Here is a 13,830-nt window from a genome sequence, read left to right as displayed (position 1 = left end):
CGTCTTATCTACTATTTCTTTGATAACTCTCTTCTCGACCCTCTCCAATCCAGTTTCCGTTCTTTACGCCCTACTAAAACTGCCCTCACTAAAGTCTCTAATGATCTACTAACAGCTAAATCAAATGGTCATTAGTCCATGCTAATTCTCTTGGATCTCTCTGCAGCATTTGACACTGTGGATCATCAGCTCTTCCTCACTATGCTCCGTTCCATTGGCCTCAAGGACACCGTTCTCTCCTGGTTCTCCTCCTATCTCTCTGACCGCTCCTTTACTGTATCTTTTGCAGGTTCCTCCTCCTCTCATCTTCCCCTTACTGTTGGGGTTCCTCAAGGATCAGGTCAAACAATCAGTAGATTGGTCAAACAATCAGTAGATTTGGTTTCCAGTACCATCGCTATGCTGATGACACCCAATTATACGCTGCTTCTTCTGACATCACGCCTGCCTTTCTAGAAAACACCAGCGATTGTCTAAACGCTGTGTCTAACATCATGTCCTCACTATATCTGAAACTGAACCTGTCAAAGACTGAACTCCTTGTGTTTCCTCCCGTTGCTAATGTACCTATACCCGACATTGCCATTTCCGTGTGTGGTTCCACTATTACTCCCCAGCAACATGCCCGCTGTCTTGGGGTCATACTTGACTCCGAGCTTTCCTTTGCCCCCCACATCCGATCACTGGCTCGCTCTTGTTATCTGCACCTCAAAAACATTTCTAGAATTCGACCTTTTCTTACTTTTGACTCCACAAAAACTCTTAGGCTGTGTGCCCATGTAAGCGTTTTTGAAGCATTTGTCCAGGTCAAAATGCTTCAAAAACGCATACAAGAAGCATCCCATTCGTTTTAAATGAAGTCCACACATTTTGTGCACATTGATGCGCTTTTTTTCCGCGAAAAACGCTTCACGGTAAAAAATGCAGCATGCTCATTAATTTTGCAGAAAAGTCAGCGTTTTTGCTCTTTCCTATGAGTCAGAAAACACATGGAAAAAAACGCATAAACGCGCAGTTTTCGCGCGGAAATAAAACGCGCGTTTTCTGGGAAGGAGTCCGATTTTGAAGCAGAAATTTTCTGCATACGTGGGCACATAGCCTCACTGTTTCTCTTATTATTCTTGTCTTGACTATTGTAACTCTCTTCTAATCGGTCTCCCTCTTACCAAACTCTCCCCCCTCCAATCTGTCTAGAATGCTGCAGCCGGGATCATATTCCTCGACAATCGTTAGGCTAAGTTCACACATAGCGGAATTCCCACGGAAGTTACCGCGAGAATTCCGGAATTCCATTCCGCGGGAAAATCGCATTTTAAATTCCCGCGATTTTCCCGTGGAAAAACTAGCGATTTGCAAGCGTAATTAGCTTACGGAATGCTAGCGTTTTCCAAGCGATCTGGAGCATCGCTTGGAGAACTGATTCACAGGTTGGTCACACTCGTCAAACATAGTGTTTGACGAGTGTGACCAACATTTTACTATTGAGGCTGCCTATGCAGCATCAGTAGTAAAAGATAGAATGTAAAAAATAATCAAAAAAAATATTGTTATTCTCATCTTCCGGCGTCCCACGCAGCCTTTCCGCCTCTCTCCACGCTCCCGGCATCGTCCGGTCCGAGACCGCGACGTCATTGCAGTCATTCTCGCAAAGGATTACTGGGACCGGAAGATTCTGGGAGCGTGGAGAGAGGCGGGAAGTCCTCACCCACAAAGCTCTCCGTGGCTCAGCGCCACCCTACATCTCCTCCCTCGTTTCAGTCTACCACCCTATCCGCGCCCTCCGTTCTGCTGACCTGAGGTTAGCATCCTCAATAATCAGAACCTCCCACTCCCGTCTCCAAGACTTTACACGTGCTGCACCAATTCTTTGGAATGCACTTCCCAGGCCAATACGATTAGTCCCCAATCCCCACAATTTTAAGCGTGCCCTGAAAACCACATTTATTCAGACTGGCCTATCGCCTCAACACATTAACCTAATCTATCCCTGTGTGGCACAGCCAAAAGTTTTACCATAACCAGGTTCCCCGCGTCATGTTCCCACATGCTTTATGCATCCATTAGCCCTCTGTGTCTGTACTGTTACACACTTAACATTATGGCTGGTCCATACAATCAGGGCAACTGTTACCACCCACCTTTCGTGTCTACCTCTTTCCTCATAGACTGTAAGCTTGCGAGCAGGGCCCTCATTCCTCTTGGTATCTGTTATAATCTATGTGATTATTGTTATGCTGTAATGTCTATTGTCTGTACAAGTCCCCTCTGAAATGTAAAGTGCTGCGGAATATGTCAGCGCTATAAAAATAAAATTTATTATTATTTATTTTTAAGTTTTGTCATTAAATCTGTAAAAAAAAAAAAAAAACTTAAAAAAAAAAAGGGGGAAAAAAAATTCTGAATAAAAAAAAAAAAAGCTTCAGTTTGGTAAAACATGGCTTCTGGAATAAGATGAAGAAAATTCCCCTCTAGGGGCCACAAGCTGCATTCCCCCTGGTGACGGTGTGCCTTCCTGTCGTCCACACTTCTCTCCTATGGGGAGATGCTGGACAGTGTGGGCGGGGCCACAGCTTCCTCCCGTCTGCTCTATGGAGGAGGAGGCGCCGCCCCTTCTGGTCACATGGGCATGACGTCACCACAGGTCCTGTGTGCACAGAGCAGTCATATATGTGGCGGACGCTCCTGGACCTTCTGCTTTCTGGGCCGGTTCCTCCTGTAAGTCCTACTAACCCTTCCGCCCCCTGTCTTCTCCTTTCTGACAGGACAATCTCTGAATTCGGACAGTGTGACAGGAATTTCAGCAATGTGGAAGGAAGAAATGACAATTTTACTGTTTTCCTCACAGAAATGTCACTTTAGCCCCAAATATATCATTGTCCTAAAGGTGACAGGAGCGCTGAGGCCGCACAGTGCTCCGTGTCTAATGAGTGCCGATACCCCACAGGCTCGGGAGGGAAGGGGCGCCATTGTGGCTGGGATAGACAGCGGACGCCGTGTGACGTGTGAAGAGCTCTGACACCAGAACAGCAGAGACCCCACAAGTGGCCCCATGTTACCCCCTCCACCTCTGGGGGCTCATCTAGGGGGCAGGGAGGATTATTAACCCTCAGGGGTCACAGAATTGTGTAACATTGAGCGGAGGAATGAAATGTTCCCACTAAAATGTCGCTCCGTCCCCAAGTCTGTAATTATCACACGGGAGAAGAGGAGAAAACAGAAACCACTTGTTCCACAATTTCCCCTGAGCGCCGATACCCCATAAGGGGCCGGACACTCCTCAGGAGGGAAGGGGCGCCATTGTGGCTGGGATAGACGGTGGACGCCATGTGAAGAGCTCTGACACCAGAACAGCAGAGACCCCACAAGTGGCCCCATGTTACCCCCTCCACCTCTGGGGGCTCATCTAGGGGGCAGGGAGGATTATTAACCCTCAGGGGTCACAGAATTGTGTAACATTGAGCGGAGGAATACATACATACTACATACATAATATATACTACATGCATGCTACATACATACTACATGCTACATATATACTACATGCATCCTACATACATACTACATGCTACATACATGCTACATATATACTACATGGATGCTACATACATACTACATGCTACATACATGCTACATGCTACATACATGCTACATACTACATATCTACTACATATCTACTACATATCTACTACATATCTACTACATATCTACTACATACATACTACATACATACTACATGCATGCTACATACATACTATATGCTACATACATACTACATACATGCTACATACATACTATATACACTCACTGGCCACTTTATTAGGTACACCATGCTAGTAAGGGGTTGGACCCCCTTTTGCCTTCAGAACTGCCTCAATTCTTCGTGGCAGAGATTCAACAAGGTGCTGGAAGCATTCCTCAGAGATTTTGGACCATATTGACATGATGGCATCACACAGTTGGCGCAGATTTGTCGGCTGCACATCCCTGATGCGAATCTCCCGTTCCACCACATCCCAAAGATGCTCTATTGGATTGAGATCTGGTGACTGAGGAGGCCATTTGAGTACAGTGAACTCATTGTCATGTTCAAGAAACCAATCTGAGATGATTCGAGCTTTATGACATGGCGCATTATCCTGCTGAAAGTAGCCATCAGATGTTGGGTACATTGTGGTCATAAAGGGATGGACATGGTCAGCAACAATACTCAGGTAGGCTGTGGCGTTGCAACGATGCTCAATTGGTACCAAGGGGCCCAAAGAGTGCCAAGAAAAAATTCCCCACACCATGACACCACCACCACCAGCCTGAACCGTTGATACAAGGCAGGATGGATCCATGCTTTCATGTTGTTTACGCCAAATTCTGACCCTACCATCCGAATGTCGCAGCAGAAATCGAGACTCATCAGACCAGGCAACGTTTTTCCAATCTTCTACTGTCCAATTTCGATGAGCTTGTGCAAATTGTAGCCTCAGTTTCCTGTTCTTAGCTGAGAGGAGTGGTACCCAGTGTGGTCTTCTGCTGCTGTAGCCCATCTGCCTCAAAGTTCGACGCACTGTGCGTTCAGAGATGCTCTTCTGCCTACCTTGGTTGTAACGGGTGGCAATTTGAGTCACTGTTGCCTTTCTATCAGCTCGAACCAGTCTGCCCATTCTCCTCTGACCTCTGGCATCAACAAGGCATTTCCGGCCACAGAACTGCCGCTCACTGGATTTTTTTTCTTTTTCGGACCATTCTCTGTAAACCCTAGAGATGGTTGTGCGTGAAAATCCCAGTAGATCAGCAGTTTCTGAAATACTCAGACCAGCCCTTCTGGCACCAACAATCATGCCACGTTCAAAGGCACTCAAATCACCTTTCTTCCCCATACTGATGCTCGGTTTGAACTGCAGGAGATTGTCTTGACCATGTCTACATGCCTAAATGCACTGAGTTGCCGCCATGTGATTGGCTGATTAGAAATTAAGTCTTAACACACAGTTGGACAGGTGTACCTAATAAAGTGGCCAGTGAGTGTATATACTACATACATACTACATACATACTACATGCTACATATATACTACATGCATGCTACATACATACTATATGCTACATACATGCTACATATATACTACATACATACTACATGCATGCTACATACATACTACATGCTACATACATACTACATACATACATACTACATATATACTACATGCTACATACATACTACATACATACTACATGCATGCTACATACAATACATTCATACAATACATACATAGACATACAGTACATATAACATAGAGTACATACTTACCAATACTTGTCACATTGTTCCCCGAAGCCATTGTCTTCTGCGGAATAAATACTAAAATAACAAACCACCAAAATACTCACCCATGATCCGAAGCAGTCCACGAGTGTGTCCCACGACGATCTTGGGTAGAGAACTGCAGCATCAGCTGATGCTACCGCTCTCTACGGGCTCCAGGAATCCAATGACGGAAGGTAGGTATCCTTCCGCACTGTATTCCTCCGCCACTTAAAAAAAAAAAAAGTCCCTAGTCTCACTTTATGGTAAAAGCTGTGTGGGAATTTCCCATGCAGCTTTTACCATAAAGTGAGACTAGGGACTTTTTTTTTTTTTTAAGTATGTATGTAGTATGTATGTAGCATGTATGTAGCATGTATGTACCATGTAGCATGTATGTAGCATGTATGTAGCATGTATGTAGTATGTATGTAGCATGTAGCATGTATGTAGTATGTATGTAGTATATATGTAGTATGTATGTAGCATATAGTATGTATGTAGCATGCATGTAGTATATATGTAGTATATATGTAGCATATATATAGTATATATGTAGCATGTATGTAGTATGTATGCAGCATGCATGTAGTATATATGTCGTATATATGTAGTATGTATGTAGCATGTATGTAGCATGTAGTATGTATGTAGCATGCATGTAGTATATATGTAGCATGTATGTAGCATGTAGTATGTATGTAGCAGGCATGTAGTATATATGTAGCATGTAGTATGTATGTAGTATATATGTCGTATATATGTAGCATGTATGTAGCATGTAGTATGTATGTAGCATGTATGTAGCATGTAGTATGTATGTAGCATGTATGTAGTATGTATGTAGTATGTATGTAGCATGTAGTATGTATGTAGCATGCATGTAGTATATATGTAGTATGTATGTAGCATGTATGTAGCATTATTATTATTATTATTATTATTATTGTTATAGCGCCATTTATTCCATGGCGCTTTACATGTGAGGGGGGTATACATAAATGTAGCATGCATGTAGTATGTAGCATGCATGTAGTATGTATGTAGCATGCATGTAGTATGTATGTAGCATGTATGTATGTAGCATGTAGTATGTATGTAGTATATATGTAGTATGTATGTAGCATGTAGTATGTAGTATGTATGTAGTATGTAGTATGTAGCATGTATGTAGTATGTATGTAGCATGTATGTAGCATGCATGTAGCATGCATGTAGTATATATGTAGTATGTAGTTTGTAAATTTTTTTTTTTTTTTTTTTTTACATTTAACACATTAGCCAGATGATGGGACTACTACTGTCCCATCATTGGCTAATGTGTCAATCACTGTCATGGTAGCAGGCATCGCCAGATGGGACTTGTAGTCCCATCGGACGATGCCTGCACAGACCCTCGCAGGCTGCACAGACCCCCGGACATCAGCACAGCCCCCCGGCAGGCCGGCACAGCCCCCCGGCAGGCCGGCACAGCCCCCCGTAGGCTGCACAGACCACCGGAATCGGCGATACCCGATATTTTTTTTAGATCGGGCGATACCGTCCGATACGATATTTTCAAGTATCGGACGGTATCGCTCAACTCTACTAATGATCAAGGATAAGCGCACAATAAAAGTCAATATTACCGGCTTACACAAACAAAAGTCTGTTTTCTTGACCAACCAGAAATCAACACTTACATTTAAAGCCAACATACAGACAACATTCTATTATTCTTTGTTTGCTAAAAAATAGTTGTCTGGTTACTTAAGATACAATGCTGTATGTCTTCACAATGCCAAAAGTGAAAAAAAAAAGGTTTTTAAAACTATTAAAGAAAAATATATAAAAGTTCAAATCACCCCATTCAAAATAAAATAAAAAAATCAAACACAGTTATTTGGTATCGCCGCTTTCAGAATCGGCCGATCTATCAATATAAAAAAGAATTAACCCTATCGCTAAATGGCGTAATGAGAAAAAAGTCAAAACGCCAGAATTACGTTTTTTGGTTGCTGCAACGTTGCATTAAAATACAATAACGGGCGATCAAAAGATCGTATCTGCACCAAAATGGTATCATTAAAAGCGACAGCTCGGCACACAAAAAATAATCCCTCACCCAACCCAAGATCATGAAAAATGGAGACGCGACTGGTATCGGAAAATGGTGCATTTCTTTTTATACTTTACCTAATAAAGTTGAGTTATTTTTACTGATAAATGTTTGTTTTGGGTCATTTATTTTCTGTTGGTATTTGGTTTATCCTATAAAACTCCCATATAATATTCTCACCCTGAATTTATCCTATAAACTCCCATATAATATTCTCACCTTGAATTTATCCTATAAAACTCCCATATAATATTCTCATCTTGAATTTATTCTATAAAACTCCCATATAATATTCTCACCTTGAATTTATCCTATAAATCTCCCATATAATATTCTCACCTTGAATTTATCCTATAAAACTCCCATATAATATTCTCACCTTGAATTTATCCTATAAAACTCCCATATAATATTCTCACCTTGAATTTATCCTATAAAACTCCCATATAATATTCTCACCTTGAATTTATCCTATAAAACTCCCATATAATATTCTCACCTTGAATTTATCCTATAAAACTCCCATATAATATTCTCACCTTGAATTTATCCTATAAAACTCCCATATAATATTCTCACCTTGAATTTATCCTATAAAACTCCCATATAATATTCTCACCTTGAATTTATTCTATAAAACTCCCATATAATATTCCATCCTTGAATTTATCCTATAAAACTCCCATATAATATTCTCACCTTGAATTTATCCTATAAAACTCCCATATAATATTCTCACCTTGAATTTATCCTATAAAACTCCCATATAATATTCTCACCTTGAATTTATCCTATAAAACTCCCATATAATATTCTCACCTTGAATTTATCCTATAAAACTCCCATATAATATTCTCACCTTGAATTTATCCTATAAAACTCCCATATAATATTCTCATCTTGAATTTATCGTATAAAACTCCCATATAATATTCTCACCTTGAATTTATCCTATAAATCTCCCATATAATATTCTCACCTTGAATTTATCCTATAAAACTCCCATATAATATTCTCACCTTGAATTTATCCTATAAAACTCCCATATAATATTCTCACCTTGAATTTATCCTATAAAACTCCCATATAATATTCTCACCTTGAATTTATCCTATAAAACTCCCATATAATATTCTCACCTTGAATTTATCCTATAAAACTCCCATATAATATTCTCACCTTGAATTTATCCTATAAAACTCCCATATAATATTCTCACCTTGAATTTATCCTATAAAACTCCCATATAATATTCTCACCTTGAATTTATCCTATAAAACTCCCATATAATATTCTCACCTTGAATTTATCCTATAAAACTCCCATATAATATTCTCACCTTGAATTTATCCTATAAAACTCCCATATAATATTCTCACCTTGAATTTATCCTATAAAACTCCCATATAATATTCTCACCTTGAATTTATCCTATAAAACTCCCATATAATATTCTCACCTTGAATTTATCCTATATAACTCCCGTATAATATTCCATTCTTGAACGCACGCCGCGTGCATCATGTTTTTGTACAATTTGTGAATAATATATATAGGTTTTCCCCGTCTGAGTTATTTTTGAAGGTCAACAAAATACGATTTTCCTGTAATTCATTTCTCGCACTCTAGGTATAATAATGACTTTTCCCTGTGTGGGATTTTTGATAAAGAGGTTGACAACTAGTTGGACAACCCCTTCTCATTCCTCATGTTCGGTCCTGTTAATATAAAAACACTTACACAAACCTCCCATGCTGGCTCCGTTTCAGTGATGTTAGCACTTGCGTTCTTGGGCTCTTTTGAGGTTGTTACGTGATGTGAGCCCTGTGCCCAATCAGCGCTGACGTCACTGTCCCCACCTTCAGACAAATCAAGCATCATGAGGCCGTCAGAGAGCAGCCGCAGCCCTGGCCTCCTGTTGATGTTCAATATGTCCGAAGGAACAGTGAAGCTGCCGGTGATTGGGTGCAGGGCTCGTGTGATGTGAGAACCTCACATAAGCCTCGGGACAGTGAGTCTCAACACCGCTGAAGTGGAGCCGGCACGCCAGCGGAGTAGGAGTGTTGTTATTTTAATGAGGCCAAACATGAGGAATGAGTTCAGAGAAAATTTATATATAGGAAGAAGCTGAGCGGTGAAACACGTGTCGGGGTGTCAGGAAGAGTGTCACAACTCTGCATCAGGTGAATCGCTCTCCCTTTACTACTTATAACTTTTATTATTGACATTTGGGATTATTTAGCGTTCAGTCAGCTGATTATAGTATGCATACTGTTTAGAATTAGTGACATTTTGGTCTATTACCTTACATGGCATGGTATAATCAGTGAATTAGATGCACTGCTTTCCCTTTACTACTCACACCTCTTGCTATTGACTTTTGGGATTACTTAGCAGTCTTCTATTCAGCTGTTCATTGTAGTGAATACTGTCTATGCTAAGTGGCTGTTTGGTCTTTTGACCTTATATGATGTGGCACAATCAATGGAAAATAATGCCTTAATTTCGTTTTAGTCGAAGAATAATATATGTTTTCATATATCTGGCACTGTGCATTTTATGATAAACAATTATTTGCATATTTTTGGCATTAAACTTTGGATATATGGGCATTCATTACCTTTGTATTTTCCACTGATTTTTGCACAAGTTGTTCCGTCCTGATTTTTGAGGCATTCTGCTTAATTTTACATAAATTGTTGTTTTTAATATTTGAAACAAAAATGTTATTTTTATGGATCTCTTCTTTTGTCCTTACGTTATCATAAGGAAGGATTGGAGTTAAATATTTATGCTGAAGGGCCATATATCTTTATTGTCTCTTCTGGACATTTACTTGATGGTATATATATATATATATACATATACATACACACTCACTGGCCACTTTATTAGGTACACCTGTCCAACTGTGTGTTAAGACTTAATTTCTAATCTGCCAATCACATGGCGGCAACTCAGTGCATTTAGGCATGTAGACATGGTCAAGACAATCTCCTGCAGTTCAAACCGAGCATCAGTATGGGGAAGAAAGGTGATTTGAGTGCCTTTGAACGTGGCATGATTGTTGGTGCCAGAAGGGCTGGTCTGAGTATTTCAGAAACTGCTGATCTACTGGGATTTTCACGCACAACCATCTCTAGGGTTTACAGAGAATGGTCCGAAAAAAAAAAAAATCCAGTGAGCGGCAGTTCTGTGGCCGGAAATGCCTTGTTGATGCCAGAGGTCAGAGGAGAATGGGCAGACTGGTTCGAGCTGATAGAAAGCCAACAGTGACTCAAATTGCCACCCGTTACAACCAAGGTAGGCAGAAGAGCATCTCTGAACGCACAGTGCGTCGAACTTTGAGGCAGATGGGCTACAGCAGCAGAAGACCACACCGGGTACCACTCCTCTCAGCTAAGAACAGGAAACTGAGGCTACAATTTGCACAAGCTCATCGAAATTGGACAGTAGAAGATTGGAAAAACGTTGCCTGGTCTGATGAGTCTCGATTTCTGCTGCGACATTCGGATGGTAGGGTCAGAATTTGGCGTAAACAACATGAAAGCATGGATCCATCCTGCCTTGTATCAACGGTTCAGGCTGGTGGTGGTGGTGTCATGGTGTGGGGAATTTTTTCTTGGCACTCTTTGGGCCCCTTGGTACCAATTGAGCATCGTTGCAACGCCACAGCCTACCTGAGTATTGTTGCTGACCATGTCCATCCCTTTATGACCACAATGTACCCAACATCTGATGGCTACTTTCAGCAGGATAATGCGCCATGTCATAAAGCTCGAATCATCTCAGATTGGTTTCTTGAACATGACAATGAGTTCACTGTACTCAAATGGCCTCCTCAGTCACCAGATCTCAATCCAATAGAGCATCTTTGGGATGTGGTGGAACGGGATATTCGCACCAGGGATGTGCAGCCGACAAATCTGCGCCAACTGTGTGATGCCATCATGTCAATATGGTCCAAAATCTCTGAGGAATGCTTCCAGCACCTTGTTGAATCTCTGCCACGAAGAATTGAGGCAGTTCTGAAGGCAAAAGGGGGTCCAACCCGTTACTAGCATGGTGTACCTAATAAAGTGGCCAGTGAGTGTGTGTGTGTGTGTGTGTATATATATATACACACACACACACACACACACACACACACACACACACACACACACACACACATGCACTACCATTCAAAAGTTTAGGGTCACTGAGAAATTTCCATATTTTTGAAAGAAAAGCAGTTTTTTACAATGACGCTAACATTAAATGATTCAGAAATACATTCTATACATTGTTAATGTGGTAAATGACTTTTCTAGCTGCAAACGTCTGGTTTGTAATGCAATATCGTCATAGGTGTATAGAGGCCCATTTCCAACAACCATCACTCCAGTGTTCTTATGGCACTTTGTTTGCTAACTGTGTAAGAAGGCTAATGGATGGTTAGAATACCCTTGAAAACCCTTGTGCAAGTATGTTAGCACAGCTGAAAACAGTTTGGCTGATTAGAGAAGCTATAAAACTGACCTTCCTTTGAGCTAGTTGAGAATCTGAAGCATTACATTTGTTGGTTCCATTAAACTCTCAAAATGGCCAGAAAAAAAGAACTTTCATGTGAAACTCTACAGTCTATTCTTGTTCTTAGAAACGAAGACTATTCCATGCGAGAAATTGACAAGAAATTGAAGATTTCCTACAACGGTGTGTACTACTCCCTTCAGAGGAGAGCACAAACAGGCTCTAACCAGAGTAGAAAGAGAAGTGGGAGGCCCCGCTGCACAACTGAGCAACAAGACAAGTACATTAGAGTCTGTAGTTTGAGAAATTGTCACCTCACAGGTCCTCAACTGGCAGCTTCATTAAATAGTACACGCAAAACGCCAGTATCAACGTCTACAGTGAAGAGGCGACTCCGGGATGCTGGCCTTCAGGGCAGAGTGGTAAAGAAAAAGCCATATCTGAGACTGGCTAATAAAAGGAAAAGATTAATATGGGCAAAAGAACACAGACATTGGACAGAGGAAGATTGGAAAAAAGTGTTATGAACAGACGAATCCAAGTGTGAGGTGTTTGGATCACACAGAACATTTGTGAGACGCAGAACAACTGAAAAGATGCTGGAAGAGTGCCTGACGCCATCTGTCAAGCATGGTGGAGGTAATGTGATGTCTGGGGTTGCTTTGGTGATTGTGGAGATTTGCACAAGGTAAAAGGGATTTTGAATAAGGAAGGCTATCACTCCATTTTGCATCGCCATACCCTGTGGACAGTGCTTGATTGGAGCCAATTTCATCCTACAACGGGTCAATGATCCAAAGCACACCTCCAAATTATGCAAGAACTATTTAGGGAAGAAGCAGATAGCTGGTATTCTATCTGTAATGGAGTGGCCAGCGCAGTCACCAGATCTCAACCCCATTGAGCTGTTGTGGGAGCAGCTTGACCGTATGGTACGCATGCCAATGGTCTGCAATGCTGGACTTGCTGCAAAGGGAGCATTCTTTGACGAAAGAAAAATTTGAAGGAGAAAATTATTATTTCAAATAAAAATCTTTTTTTCCAACCTTGTCAATGTCTGGACGAGATCTTAAATTAATTTGGCAACTCATTTGATTAATAAAAGTATGAGTTTTCATAGAAAACACAGTTGTCTGGGTGACCCCAAACTTTTGAACGGTAGTGTATATACATATATATACACACACGTAATTATCCCTTGATTAGAAGATTCACTGACAAAATGATAAAACTAAACTTTATTAATTCCAAATGTAAAACTATAATTCACTCCCTGAAGGTTAGTCAGAAGGTGACTATTAGAAAAAACATGTACCCCACATCTCAGCATATAGGGTAAGGTGACGTATACACACTCACTCTCCAAGCCTCACATTTCTACGGGTTTCATCGTCCTCACCAAAGGCGACTCATGAGGAGATTATTTATTATTGATCTATATTCAAGCAGGACTAGATGAAGAAAACCCTAAAATCATGTTATCTTAAACAGTCAGAAAGCTAGCCACATATTGTCAGATCCCAGACCTCAAACTATATACTGTGTAAGTTTATAAGCCCCTCCAGTGTCAGGAATAGATAGTATGTGATAATACCGTATATACCGCTCAGGGAACACTTACCTTTCAGAGATAATTTCCATATTCATACTAAATAATGGCACAGATCTCCCAGACATTATGACTGCACATATCCCTAGTCTTTATAACGATATTGCACTCATTCCCTTCCAGACCGCAGCATGGCCATTAGTTAGAGGCTGCTAATGATCTTTGGAGCAGGTACGTTTTCCCTGAGTGGTACATATTGGGCCGTCTGAAGACTGAGTTTAGTCTAGGACAATTTGTCTGCACTACTAATTAACAGCAGTTACATTACCAAACTAGGGCAGTCCCTATAGGAGAAAACACAAGAATGATACTGTA

The 13,830-nt window shown here is 40.9% G+C and overlaps 1 long non-coding RNA gene across 1 annotated transcript in view; it reads left to right on the top strand.

Annotated features, from left to right (window-relative positions):
* Nucleotides 1–2,576: 2,576 nt before the first annotated feature.
* Nucleotides 2,577–13,830, top strand: part of LOC141060228 (uncharacterized) — a 118,794-nt gene continuing 107,540 nt past the window's right edge. The window contains exon 1 of the long non-coding RNA XR_012222687.1: nucleotides 2,577–2,715. This is a non-coding gene — a long non-coding RNA (uncharacterized lncRNA). The remainder of the gene's footprint in view (nucleotides 2,716–13,830) is intronic.

This window comes from Dendrobates tinctorius, unplaced genomic scaffold (genome assembly GCF_039654945.1).
Source record: "Dendrobates tinctorius isolate UK_male_01 unplaced genomic scaffold, ASM3965494v1 ptg000233l, whole genome shotgun sequence".
Lineage (NCBI taxonomy): Eukaryota > Metazoa > Chordata > Amphibia > Anura > Dendrobatidae > Dendrobates > Dendrobates tinctorius.
The sequence above is the reverse complement of the archived record's forward strand: the minus strand, read 5'-3'. Positions and strand labels throughout refer to the sequence as shown.